The sequence below is a fragment of the Cyanistes caeruleus genome, chromosome 9, assembly GCF_971803275.1.
Source record: "Cyanistes caeruleus chromosome 9, bCyaCae1.hap1.1, whole genome shotgun sequence".
Lineage (NCBI taxonomy): Eukaryota > Metazoa > Chordata > Aves > Passeriformes > Paridae > Cyanistes > Cyanistes caeruleus.
In genome coordinates, this window is record NC_141709.1 from 10,342,978 (window position 1) to 10,356,521 (window position 13,544).

The 13,544-nt window shown below is 37.4% G+C and overlaps 2 protein-coding genes across 2 annotated transcripts in view; both read left to right on the forward strand.

The window, feature by feature from the left end:
• LOC147651573 (uncharacterized) overlaps nt 1–13,544 on the forward strand; it is a 98,867-nt gene that overhangs the window by 10,952 nt on the left and 74,371 nt on the right. The gene's annotated exons all lie outside the window — the stretch shown is intronic.
• The window catches only part of LOC147651574 (uncharacterized), a 30,627-nt gene continuing 27,921 nt past the window's right edge, over nt 10,839–13,544 (forward strand). Inside the window, exon 1 of the transcript XR_015274137.1 lies at nt 10,839–10,948. The gene's annotated coding sequence lies outside the window, so the exon portion shown is untranslated. The remainder of the gene's footprint in view (nt 10,949–13,544) is intronic.

Sequence of the window (13,544 nt, forward strand, 5' to 3'; positions counted from 1 at the left end):
TCATTTATATATGCAATTGTTAAGGGGTCTGTAGGGCCATGCTCACTTTTTTGTGAGACCTGGAGCCACCTGGGGAGGCAAACTGCTTTGAAAATTCTTATAATTGAGAATTGCTTCTGTAGATTTGTTTTTTTCTTGCCAGAAACTGACTTGTAATAATACTTTGTAGCAGTTGCCTGGTAAATACGTGTTTTGAAGTCTAGGTTTTGACAGTACAGTGATATTACAGTAAGGAGAAATTGCACCACAGCTTTAGGGCACTATTTTAGAGCTGAAATCATGTTTCAGGTTCATAATGCAATCAATATTTGTTATAAATTAAAGAGATATCTTTAATTAAAGAGAAATCTTTACCCCAACACAGCCTTATTTGGAACATTGGAAAAGATGTGGAATTCTACAAAAAGAAGGGCCAAGTCAATGATTTATCTTTTTAAACTTCTGTCCATTCTAGGATTCTTTAATAAAAATCTTAAAATCAGGTACTTGACTTAGAAATATTTTGGTCACAACATGCTGACTTAAAGTTTAGCAATGTGACTTCTTTTCTTGTTTTTGAAAGGACATGACAATGATCCATTGTTGCAAAATACTTTGAAGGAAAGTATTTATGAAAAAGTATATATGAGTATATATGAGCTGTAACTTTACAGGGTCAGTTTGAATTACTGGATTCCCAAGGCCTTGAATTATATCAGTTTAGGGGAAAAAAAACAAACCTTTGAACTTGGTCTTTTGCTGAAATCCAGTTTTTCATAGAGATTATGTCTTTATAGTGATTACAAAACATTTCAAAGTAACAGTCTGGAAATCTTAAAATGCCACTTCTGCTATGGATCTTTTCCTGCTACATGAGATCAATGTAACTGAAAAATACAAACCTTGCTCCCTGCAGAACATCTCATATCCAGCATCTTAGACTACTTGAAAATGTTTTATTATGAATGACAACTCTGCATCACATTTCTAGAACTTTGGGACAATGGAAAATGGAAATGATTTGGAGGCAATATAATGAGACAGCTGTTGAGGTTATGTTAATTTTTTCTCTTTTTCATTTCAAGCTGAAAAGTACATCCAATCCTTATCTCAGTCATCAAGTACCACAGCCACAGAGACTTATTCAATACAAAAGATTTTAAGGGTCTATGGGGAAGGGAATATACTCACCAAAATAAAAAATTCAATCTTAGATTAGTCTTTTTTCCTTAAAAGTAATAGAGTACAAAAGCCAAAGCCTGGACATAAGCTTAATTCATTGCAAGGTTTAGTTGTTGAAAATGTAGTTGTTTTTTCACATATCAGGTAGAATATTATTGAAAACTTCCACATAAGCAACTCCAGCATAAGACAAACAGCAAATCAACAGGATGGGTTAGAAAGTACCTAAGAGGTCTCTAGTCCTGCTCAAAACAGGTTCAGCCACATCATGTTCTTGTCCAGATGAATTTTTAATATCTCCAGGGACAAAGATTCCTCATCCCAGACTGTCTGTTCCAGTGTTTGACCACCATCATCAAAATACATTTTCCTTTTTTTGAGATGGAATTTCTTACGTTCCAGTTGATGTCCACGGTCTCTCATCCTTTCACTGTGAGCATCTGAGACACTGGGAGCCACCTGTTGGCTCCTGTTTGACTTGTCCACCAGAATCTCCAGGCCCTTTTCAGCAAAGCTACTTTTTTGGCCCAGCTGCCCCTGGCTCCCTCTCGTGCCACCTGAGAGGCACAACCTTGTGGTTTTTTTCATTCAACTATTCCCATCAAGCCATTCCTCCAGCCTCTAAAAGCATCCCTGCCCTCAAGTCTCCTTCACAGAGAGTTCTTGGGTATTGCAAGCAAACTAAAAGTACACACCATCCTACTGTTATAAGCCATTCATCAAATTGTTCTCTGCTACTGACCCCAGCATCAATCCCAGAATGACATTATTGGCATCTGACCCCTACTTGGTCACTTTGTTACTCATCACCATCCTTTAAACTCTAAAGTCCAGGAAAATTCCCACACTGTTTATGTTCTACTAATTCTGTCCCCATGTAGATTTTGTGTGAGGTTTCTTTAAAGTTTCTAAACCTTCTAGAACTAAAAGGTAAAAAGGGTCACAGTTAATGTCTAAATAGTAATGAAAATTATGTTAGTTACTTCAGCATTTGTGGTAACATCTGGGACAGGCTTCATCTTTATTACAATCTCCACTGGGAATAAAAAATGGGAAAATACATACTGGATTTCAAATTTTATAGGGGTATATAAAGATCCACTATTTGGTTCTGCGTTGTTGGAAAATACACAGTTTGCAAAGTTTTACAATCCTCTGATAGCAATGTTATTATGTATCTTCACATTACATTGTGTGTTTGAGGCCAACAAGAACAGAACATCATTTATCATTACCATTTCTTTTATTCCTATAGGCACCTAATTATGTATTTAAAACCTTGGCTTTGGGCCACCAGTTTAGAAATTCTTTGTCTGTGGGATTGTAAATAACACAACTGAAGAACAGAAACGCAGACCACATACATTTTTAAAAGTCCTCCCGCAACCTAGAAAAACACTGTAAATTTGTATGGCGTGGAATTGGTTTGGACTGGAATAATTTGAAGGGGGGGAAGTATTCCCAATAGTATCTGCTTTTACTGCATGCTAATTGGATGAAAACAGAAAAAGATCATCAGGTATGCAGTATCAATTGCAGAAAGGGGTGAAACACGATGTATTTAGACCGCAGCAGTCAGAGTTTGACCATCCAGCCAATGCAATATCCAGTAAGTGATCCATCTGTCAAATCCACATGTCTCAAGTTTAGAGACAAGTATGTCATGTGAAACAGTGCCAAGGGCTTTGCACAAATCCAGTTAGTTGATGGTTCAAGCACTGTACAAAACAAGGCACATTTGTGCAGCTGATGCCATGGCCTTTTACTGAGCAAATGGTTTTAATATCACTGTGTGATGAAAGCAATTGATGTCAAGGTAATGCTAGTGGTTTCTCTTCCTCTAATGGATCACCCTCTTCACCTGCTCTAAATAATGAAACCAGAACAAGCTATGGAATTTGCAAAGCTCAGCAGCAACCCTCACACATTACATGAAACTCTGGTGTGCACAGCTGTAGAATTTTATCTTTTGTCAGACCAGTGTTTAGGAAGGGAGGATAAATTAGCTGAAGCCATAGGGGAAAGAGAAGGTGCAAATGAGATTTATTCTATTCACATGAATCTAATGTCAATGCATCAAGTACATAACAGGCTCAGTGATTCATCCAGGATAACTTTTCTCTATCTTCTTGAACTTTAAGACTATTTTTTTTAATCTTCTTTTCTTTTTCAGTTTTCCAAAATGGCCTTTAAATTATCTGAGAACACTCAGAGATGATGACACAAGTTATGAGTGGTGAAATTAAAGCACATTTTAGTCTTCTTCTGACTTAAAGAGTTCCTCAGAGGGAAAGAAAAATATGGTTGTTCTTCAGAGTATTTAGCCTATACAGTGGCTTATAAACATACATATTATGCTTTTCCTTTTTCTACTGTATAAAAATGACTGTAGGGTGAACCTCCATATTTCCTCCGCAGATGAAAACCCACCTGTTGGTGACAATCCTTCTGTTCCTTGCAGTTTCATCCTTAGTTTTACACACACCATCTGAACTGGATATCAGTCCTTCAAACACACTAAATCCCAAGGGCTGTTTGTGACGGCAAAATGCAAAATGGTTGTAGGCAGGTACGTAATTTTCTTTGCCACTCTCTTCTGTCTTTTGCCAAAATCTGACAACATACTCTTGTTGCCAGAAACCAGTGAAAATACAAATTCTTTAACTCCAATTTAGCATTAAGAAGCAGGCATTCTTTATTTGGCCAGATTTATCTGGCAACATTTTCCCCCTTGGGAAGCTTGTTTTCCCTTCGAGCCTCACTTCTTTGCTAACCTCACCTAAGTTCCTCACCTTGCATTAGCAATCATGATTTTTATACAGCTTAAAGCATCACAATCACAGTTATTAGTACAGTTATAATCATACTTTGCAAAAACTCAACCAGTCAGAGAATATCCAAGTTCTTTCAGTGTTTTATTTAACCATCCATTTTCTAATCCTGCTCTTAGTTCTCTAGATATGGCAATACCTTTTAATCTCTCTATCCAATTATCCAATTTAGCAGTTACATTTGAAACATGCACACAAGTGTTGTTTAAATTCAAATAACCACACACTCTGTTTTTATAGAGCAACAATAAACCTAAAACCAATCTTTTTCCTAGGCTCATTTTAGTAGTTGCTTGCAGTTCATTTTTTTTTCAACAAATCCTAGTTGCATTAGCTAAAGTTTTGATTTGTCCATGTGTCCATCATAAGGAATAATTTCCTTGTATTCCATTCAAATTTGCATAGGTGTTACTTCCCTATATTTTTGTCAAATTACTGACTAAGACTCCCCATGGAACTGCATTTTCTACTGAGGTTGGTGTTGGCAAGCAAGCTGTTACAGAACTCTGAGCAAAAATACCAGTAATACAAATGCTCCAGACAAGAAATAAAATAGAAAACAGTCTTGTTTCCTTCATATTTTCTTGCATAAAGGATTATCCTTCAGTTTACAATGACAGGGATTGCTGGTTTTACCTGTGTGGGATGAAGCAAAGGCTGTGATGAACCTGTCCCCACAGGGAAGGATTTCTTCCTGATGTCTAATCTAAATCTCCTTCACCTTAAAGATACTGGAAAGGAAGATAAAGCTTGAAATCTGAAAAACAGGGATTTAGAGGAATTTCAGTAACACGTGAAAGCACAGTTCAGGTGCTGCTTTGAAATGTCTTATAAAATAATGATAATAATCCCAGGCTCTGGACAACCTGCCAGTGCTTAAACTCCAGCTTTCCCAAGTAAATTGCAAAGTTTGAAGCTTGTTAAATGTGCTGGAATTAACATAACTTTCTGTCTCAGTAATTTTTTTTCCTTAAGAATGCCTTCTAGCCACTCACTGAATAAAACTGTATTGCAGTTCAAGGGATAGTTTATGATTACTGCTAAGACCATGTGTTAAATTACATAGCATCTGTATCATCTGCATTTGATCTGATATGTAGATTTATAAATGTTAGGTATGGGGTGGAGCATATAAGGGTTTAAAATTTAAGTGCCCTACTGATGTTTATGATTGTAAAAGTAACGTTCAAGGACTGTATTATATGAAGAATATGTTAAATGCTATGCTATTATAACATATCTTTAATTCTCAGAGGGGTTTTTTCCAGCAACTAAGACTAATCTAGATAATTTTTTCCCTTGAAGGCCTATATGATTTTGAGGAAGCCTGGCAGATATGTCCATGTATAAAATAGTTTGTCTGAACACTGCTATTACAGGACTTAAATGAAATACATAGCAATGTCTTTTTACACTGAAGTATGAACATGGAAATCAAGGCCACATAAGTATATTTGCAAGTGCATTCAGTAATATCAAAGACATTGTTTTCCTCTTTCATGTCCACTGTATAAAAAAACTACCCAATAAAAGTGTTTGATACACAACCTTGAAATGTCTAATTTGGAAAATATGTAAGGTATTTTTACTTGCAAATTTCACTTTTACTTTAAAACATTTAAATTAATTATTTTGCAATTTTCTACTAGCATCTAAAAATAAGGAGGTAAAATTAATATGTAATATTGGTATTAGAGACATCTTCCAAAATATGGGATTAAGTGCATAAGCTTGTAGGATGCTTTCATAAAATAAAATAAAAAATAAATTTGGTATTCCATCCCTAGAAATTTGTAGAATGAGTAAGAAAAAGCACAAGCAAGTGTGAAATAGGCAACAGCTCTGTGCCTTTGGAGGGCAGAGTGAAAAGACTAAATGAAATTAAAGCTATTAAATCAAATTTAATTAATTAAACATAAGAGCTATTCTCATTTCAAATGTCAGTTTAATAACTTTATTTTGGAACTTGCTGGTTTGAGGTTTTCTTTGCCTTTTTTTTTCTTGGTGGTACCTCTGAAGTTCATAAACCTTTACATTTAAACTGAACACATTGAAATTGAAGGGAAATCACCTCTCGAGAAGTAGAAGCAGAAATACCACTGTTATTAATTAATTAAATTAGAGTTTCTTCAGTTATTTATGTGTGCCAAGAAAGCACAAGTGAAGACTTGATTTTATCCTATTTGTAAATTAAAATGACCAATGTGACAGAGTTAATTTGTTCTTGATCAATACCAGGGAGAATAATCTTCCAATTGATCTTTTTCCTGATTGTAACAAAAGCATAGGTGAAATTTTCCCTCCAGAACAAATTTAGGATAGTTTCAGCAGCCAGAATAGCAGAAAAATCGAAAATAAAATGCTTTATTCCAGAGATTAGCAAGTGCAATTTATTGTTTTATTGTTATCACTCACAGAAAGCAGCTTCTTTATTTGCATACAGTTCTTACTATCTAAAAAACTATCCAAATGTTCATGAGGCTGCAATTATTTGCCACTTTTGCCTTACATTCGAGCTAAGTTTCCTTAGTGTTGCCTTAGTGGGCACACAGAACTAATTAATAGTCATAGCTGAACTCCAAAGAGATTCTTGAATTCTCTAGATTTTAACATCTTACTTTGGATCTTTTTCCCAGAAGAGGAAAGGCTTTCTAGTTACTAATATTTGGAAATAGATATATGTACCCTTTAGGAAATATTTAACAGCAGTATTCTGTATTTATGCTTTATTTTACTGATTAAAAGGACAGGAATCATTCCTTCCTTCATTAGCTCTTACTAACTTCTCTGGAAAAATCTGCAGGAAAGATCATCTTACAATATTTGGCCAGATTTTTTTATGCAGGAATTTATTCTTTTTGCATTAAAGACCTATTTTAAAAAGGAAAAAATTGGAAGGACATGTAAGATGTGACTGTCATAGTTTGCTGCCTTTTCACAGTGACACCTGACAGGGCAACCTCAGCTCATTCATTCCCTAAATTCAAAGTCCTGCAGCAAAAATTAGGGTTTGAAAACAACTGATTTAGGAATTCTTTGCCCAGAACCCTCTATCCACAGCTGATCACTTGCACAGCTTGTACGGTTTCCAGTGTTCTTACACAGCCATTCTAAAAGCAGCAAAGGTTGGGTAATATTTCAAGAACTGAAATGTAATTAACATTAATAATATATATATTATGGTTTTTCCATCAAAGTGTAGATATAAATTGGATTTTTAAATGATATATTTTTAAAATAATTAAATAATTTAATTTTTAAGAAAACAAAATAGTGTGTTATTATGATATCCATAAAGCTCAAAGCGTGTTAATTATTTTATATAGCTGGTTTAAAGGTAGCATATTCTGTGTTGAATGAAGAGGAAGAATATTAATTACAGAAACAAATGAGTTTATTAAACTGAAATAAAACATAACTTGATTGTTAACATTTTAGTTTACAGGTTAAAAAATTCAATTCCTAAGAATGCAATAGTAAAATTTTGAGGCAGCAGATACATGTAAACATTCAGCTTGATTACTGTTCACTGAAGTCTTAAAGTCTTAATCAACTTAAAACCTTAAGTCTTACAAAGACTGCAGGTCCTAAACACCTTGAGATTTTTCAGTGAAAGTTCTATGAATATTAAAATTAACTATTTAATACTTTGGTAATTTTTCAACCTCATGCATTTGTACATGCCATCTATTAAAGACTAATATCCATGCTGAGTTTTCTTGATTCCTTTGGTTTATGACAAAGCCTGAGCACTAATTAACTATAACTTTTAGCATTATAAGAAAGCTGGAGACAATTTGGATTTTATTTTGTAGATAAAATAGATACATGTTTCAATCCAATTTGCAGGCACTGAAAATAAGTTAATTACAAAATAGTACAAGGAGGCAGATTTGAGTTTCAGAATCTTAGGGGGTGTGAGCAAATAAAACTTGTGTCAGAGCAAGTTTTGTTCCTGATGGGAACAGATCATCAGTCAGAATTCTCTTGCAAACTGGAGATTGTGGTTCTAGTAATTTCTGTGCTTCACCAGCATGCTTGGTGATCAGGGAGAATTTTGATAACTCTTGAAAACCCAATGAATGTCACTTTTGAGTTAATCTTTGGGGTTTTCTGTCTCAATAATTTTATCAGGTTTTAACTTTTAAATAAAATCTGTCATTTTATATGACAATATAAATATATCAAGATTGCTTGTTTTATAAATAAAATTAATGACAAAAAGAAATAGTGTCTAGATGCTTTTTTAAAATTTAATTCAGTGAAACTGTAAATTCTTAAATATATTTGAAACTATCAAAATATGTCCATTTGCATCCCATACCTTGAAATACCATAGCGTATTTCAATTTCTCTCACAAATGCTGCAGAATATTTTCTCTGTATGTCTCTCAGTTTTCACTGTAGTTACTAAACCTAGTTTTTAAGAAAAATGTGGATTTATGAGGTGAGGGCACATATTTTCCAAGATCTCATGCTCACATCCTTCTTATTAGATAAATACACTTTGTTTCTCTTTATTAGTATGTGGTGTCATTCAGGAGTGGAATGTGGACTGGGATTGTGTATCAGCCCACCTTTATCACAAATTCACACAGTGCAAATTTTCTTGACGTGTCCTAGCATATAATAAAGATGTCTGTTGCATACAGCCAGAGTAACCTGCTAAAGTTTAATAACGTTGCTTTGAAATAGCCATTTGGTTTTTACTGAGCTAGGGAGAGTACTTGAAATTTTCTCCCTCATTTTGTGTAGTAAGAAATAAAGGAGGGGAGGGGCTGGGGAGAATAAAAATACTGTTCTTGTTATTTCATTTAGCAAAATTGTTCAGTATTTAATCAGTTCAGGAGCAAGAATTCTACTGTGGGGTTACAACACTGGTGAATGAGTGATGGGTGACTGACAGACCCAGCTGGGCTTATGGAAAGCTTTTGATTCTGTCCCATGAGACATTTATATCTCTGAACTGGAAGGAAACAGATGGATTTGATCTGTGGACCGCTCAGTGAATAAAGCTGGGTGGTTATACCCAAAGAGTTGTGGCCAATGGCTCGATGTCCAGGTGGGGAGGAGTGAGGAGTGGTGTCTTTCAAGGGTCCATACAGGGACCGGCGTTATTTAATGTCCCTGTCAGTGACATGGCCAGTGGGACTGAGGGCACTCAGCAGGTTTGCAGATGACACTGAGCTGTGTGGGCAGGCTGGAGGGGTGGGATGCCATCCCAAGAGCCCGGGGATGAGAGGTGGGCCTGTGAGAACTTCAGGAAGTTCAACAGAGCAAAGTGCAAGGCCCTACACCTGGATCAGAGGATTCCCAAACATGGATACAGGCTGTGCCATGAGTAGATTGAGTATCCCTGTAGAGAAGGACTTGGGGCTGGTAGTTGATGAAAAACTGAGTATGAGCCTACAGTGTGTACTCACAGCCCAGAAAGACATTCATGTCTTGGGATGTATCAGAAATGCATCCAGAGGACTGAGAGAGGAGGTGCCACTACTTTGCTCTCTGAGATGACACCTGCATGCAGCTCTGGGCCACCAACATAGGAAAGATGACTGCTCAACCGGGTCCAGACAAGGGCCACAAAGATGCTCAGGAGCTAGAAAACCTCTTATGTGTAGATGATGAGAGCTAGGGCTGCTTAGCTTAGAGAAGAGAAAGCTCCTGGAAGGGGGCTGTCGTGGTTTTAAACCAATAACTAAGAAAATTACTTATTTCTTGCTGTGATAAATGGATTAGAACAAGAGCAAAACAGGCATACGACTTAAAAGGAAAAAAAAAAAAAAAAGAAAGTTTATTGACAAACTACAATAATAAGAACACCAGAATAAACTTCCAGAAAAACCTTTTCATCCCCTATCTACCCACTATTCCCTTGTGCACATGACAACAGAGACAAAAACCTTGGAACTTTGATGGTTAAAACAGTCCCAATTCTTGCTACAGTCTTTTCACCAGTCTTTGTAGAGAAACAGAAATTTCTTCCTGTTAATTTATGGAGTTTCTCACAAGAAAACTATTTTTGTTATAGTTTCCCATTGCCCTAATGTTAGCTGCCCAGAGCTGCTATTATTAGAGCCCACTCCTCCCATTTTCACATCACTCTGAAGTATGTATGGGCCATGAGTCTAGGGATAGCATTTTTAAGGATAAGTTATTCAAAGGCAAAAAAAAGTCTTCTTCATCTGTTTCTGTGAGCTTCACTAGAAAACAGTTTTCTCATTGCCTCTCAAGGCTTCAAATCTCCCAGCACTTCACTATACCATAATTACTCTATTTTTTACTCAAATTTACACTTTGAACACTTTATTCCTCTCTAGATACTGTATCATGAATTAAAGGAGTTCTTTTCAGGACTTCATTGTCCATCTCCATAGTTTTAACAGAAAGATATTTCAGCTTAATTAAAGCATCTTCTTAATTCTCTACCTTTCCTGAAGCTTCTTTTCTCTCCTGTCACTGGTGGTTTATAAAGTCTCTTTTCATGTTGATCACTCTCTCTCTCTCTCTCTGGATAAAAAGATTAATCCGCAAGTCTCATCTGGGTAATGAAAGAGTTAAAATCTTGCCCAGGCTTTTGTAGATGGTTCGGAGATCTCTGCCGAACAGGAGCTGGAGCCGTCTGCGATGGAAAGTTCCTCATGGCTGCTCTGGAGCGTGTGGTCGCTGCTCCAACCCGCTGCAAGTCCAGGGCCTCTCTCTCTCTTCACTGGGCAGTTTCTAGTAAATTAGTTACAGCAAAACCTGCAGCCGAGCCAAAGATCGGCTCGGCCCGGCCCGGGCCCGAGGAAAACCTTCCCCAGGCCCCCCCATCTCCCGGCCTGGAGACGGGGCAGGCCCGGCCCCATCCCCGCCCGGCCGCATGGCCTGGGCAGGGACGGGAGGCCTGGAGCTCTGCCACCCTTCACAGCCAGGAAACAAAGAGAACCCAGAGAGCTCTGCTTTTACACTTTAAGGTAGGGTTCACAAGTTGATCCCACTTTTCAATGGCCTAAACTGCTGTCAGTTCTCAGCAATGACCAATAATTGGTCAGGAGAAAAGACTCCAGGCAGTTCCCATCAACTCCAACTCCCTTAAAGGTAAAGTAACTCCATGACAGGGGCCCAAGGAAATATGGAGATCATGGATTCTTTATCATGAAGTGTAATGATAAGAGGAGGGGTAAGATTTTCAAACTGAGAGGATAGACTTAGATTTGGTATTAAGAAAACCTTCCCTGTGAACCACTGGCACAGGTTGCCCAGAGAAGCTTGCACAGGTTGCACAGCACCATCTCTGGAAATGTCCAAGGCCAGGCTGGATGGGGCTCAGAGCAACCTGGTCTGGTGGAAGGTGTCCCTACCTGTTATGATCTGGTTGTTAAAATTTTAGAGAGATGCCTCTGCTCAAACTAAGATACAAATGAGACTATATGGAAAAGTCAATAGTATGGATTTTATTTAACAGTAAATGAGAGAGTCAGAGAGAGAGAGAGAGAGAGAGAGAGAAAGAGAAAGAGATAAAATGACAGAAAAATATTAATTAGAAAATATCCCTACTCTGTGGATCCCAATGACATCCCATTGATCTTCACCAGCTGGTCTTCTTGGTGGTGAGTGTCTCCAAAAAAACATAGAATCCAATGGATTAATATGCCTTTTAGCCAGCTGAGAATACTCAGGTACCTCCCCTGTGGGGAGCAAGTTTGACACAGTTTTTTGCAAGACTCTGAATCAGTTGCATCACTTCACCTCACACCGGTTGCAAAGCCTCAGGAATGAGTCTGGGGAGCACTTCAGGGGGTCTTTGATGGATTCTGACACCCCCTCAGCTGCCTCACACATCAGTGTCCCATGGATGTGGCCCTCCAGGGCTGGGGGGTTTTGCACTGAGCCTGTTTGTGTGAGGGAGGATGGGTGTTCAGTGCCTCTGACCAGAGGTCACACCACACCCCCCAAAACTCTCCTCCTTCCCCTTAGGCTGGGGGAGAGACTGTGCAAACCTGACCTCAGCTGTGGGCTATGGCTTCCCCATCCCAAATCCAGCCAGGGATGATTTTCAGGACAGCTGCTGGGTTTGGCTTTCTTGTGGATGCATTCTTCTCCCTGGGCTTTGTTAGTTCTTTCCTAGACCTGAGATAATTGAACAACAGTGTCACCTTTATCTCAACTCAAATCCCCTTAGGCAGTTTAGCCCATACTCCAAGGTTCCAGTAAGGAGGCACATTCAGGGTGGAGTGGGACATGGTGGTGCAGCTACACTATACAGCTTTGCTATAGTGGGCAAAAAATCCTTCGTAAAGATGTTTATAGGCCATGAACCATGACATTTCAGTCTCTGACACTGCCCATGGCAGGGGGTAGAACAAGATGCATTTTAAAGGTCCTTTCCAACCCATTCTGTGATTTTCTAACTATGTGATAGCCTGATTCCACAATTCTATAATTCTATGATTTATCCTTTTTTGCTTTTGATCAGCTCTCCTTTTACTTTTTTGTCTAACAAATACTATTTTCACCTTTATGAAAAGTTTAAAAAGCCATATGGAGTATTTGTACAGGTGGGAGAAGCCCTGTAATCATCACTTGTGTTTTCTATCTGCCTGACATCATTGGGTATAAAATCACCTTGATAACTGCAGCCATGTACTGATAAAAAGAGAAGCCACTGTATAGACAAGACACCAGGCAATGCACAGTGAGAAGACGAGGTATTTACCATATATTGATTATTGAGGTGGGAGACACAGTCTGTCCAGTAATAACATCGTGAAAAACACACCCCTGAGCCTGATTAAATGAGAAAAATCTGTGACATTACTAAATAATTGTAAATTTCTGTGTCATATTTCCAAAGGTGGTAATATTACTACCCACATAAGACCAAAATAATACACATGTATATAAATATACATGTATACATATAAAAATGTATATAAAATGTACTTTGTGTACATCTGCAGTAATTGTAAGATACATATGAATACAATGGGGTATTTTAAGCTGTTAGCAATAAACATTTAGGGGAAAAAAAAAGAAATTATGTTGTACTGCTTTTTCACCTTCAGCTCAGCCAGTTTGTAGCAAGCTTTGATTTGCCTGTGATGTTTCAAAACCAAGAGCAGTTATAACTCATTGGAGATACAGATTTGACAGCCCAGCATATTTATATCATGGTTAAGCCTCTTCAAATTACTTTTTCTGCAATAGCTTGGTCTTAAATCTCCACCTGATATAAGGATTACAATAACTTCACTTTCATTCACTTGAAGTACTAAGTGTTGTAGTCATCACATGTTCATACTCAGGGTTATTGTTCCACGGACTGTTGAGAACTGATAGTTGTTTAAGAAACAACCATTTAACTACAGCTCAGTTCCTAGTGAATTGCTAGTAACGGATATGTTACAAAATCATTAGCCAAGGTATCTGCTGAACTGTCTGAAATGCAATATATTCTGAACTGACCTATCTGAAATGTAATACATTCTCCATAAACAAGTCCTGCAAACAAGTTTTTTTGCTCTTTTCAAATGCCTTTAATTCCTCAAAATAGTTGCTAAAATCTTACAC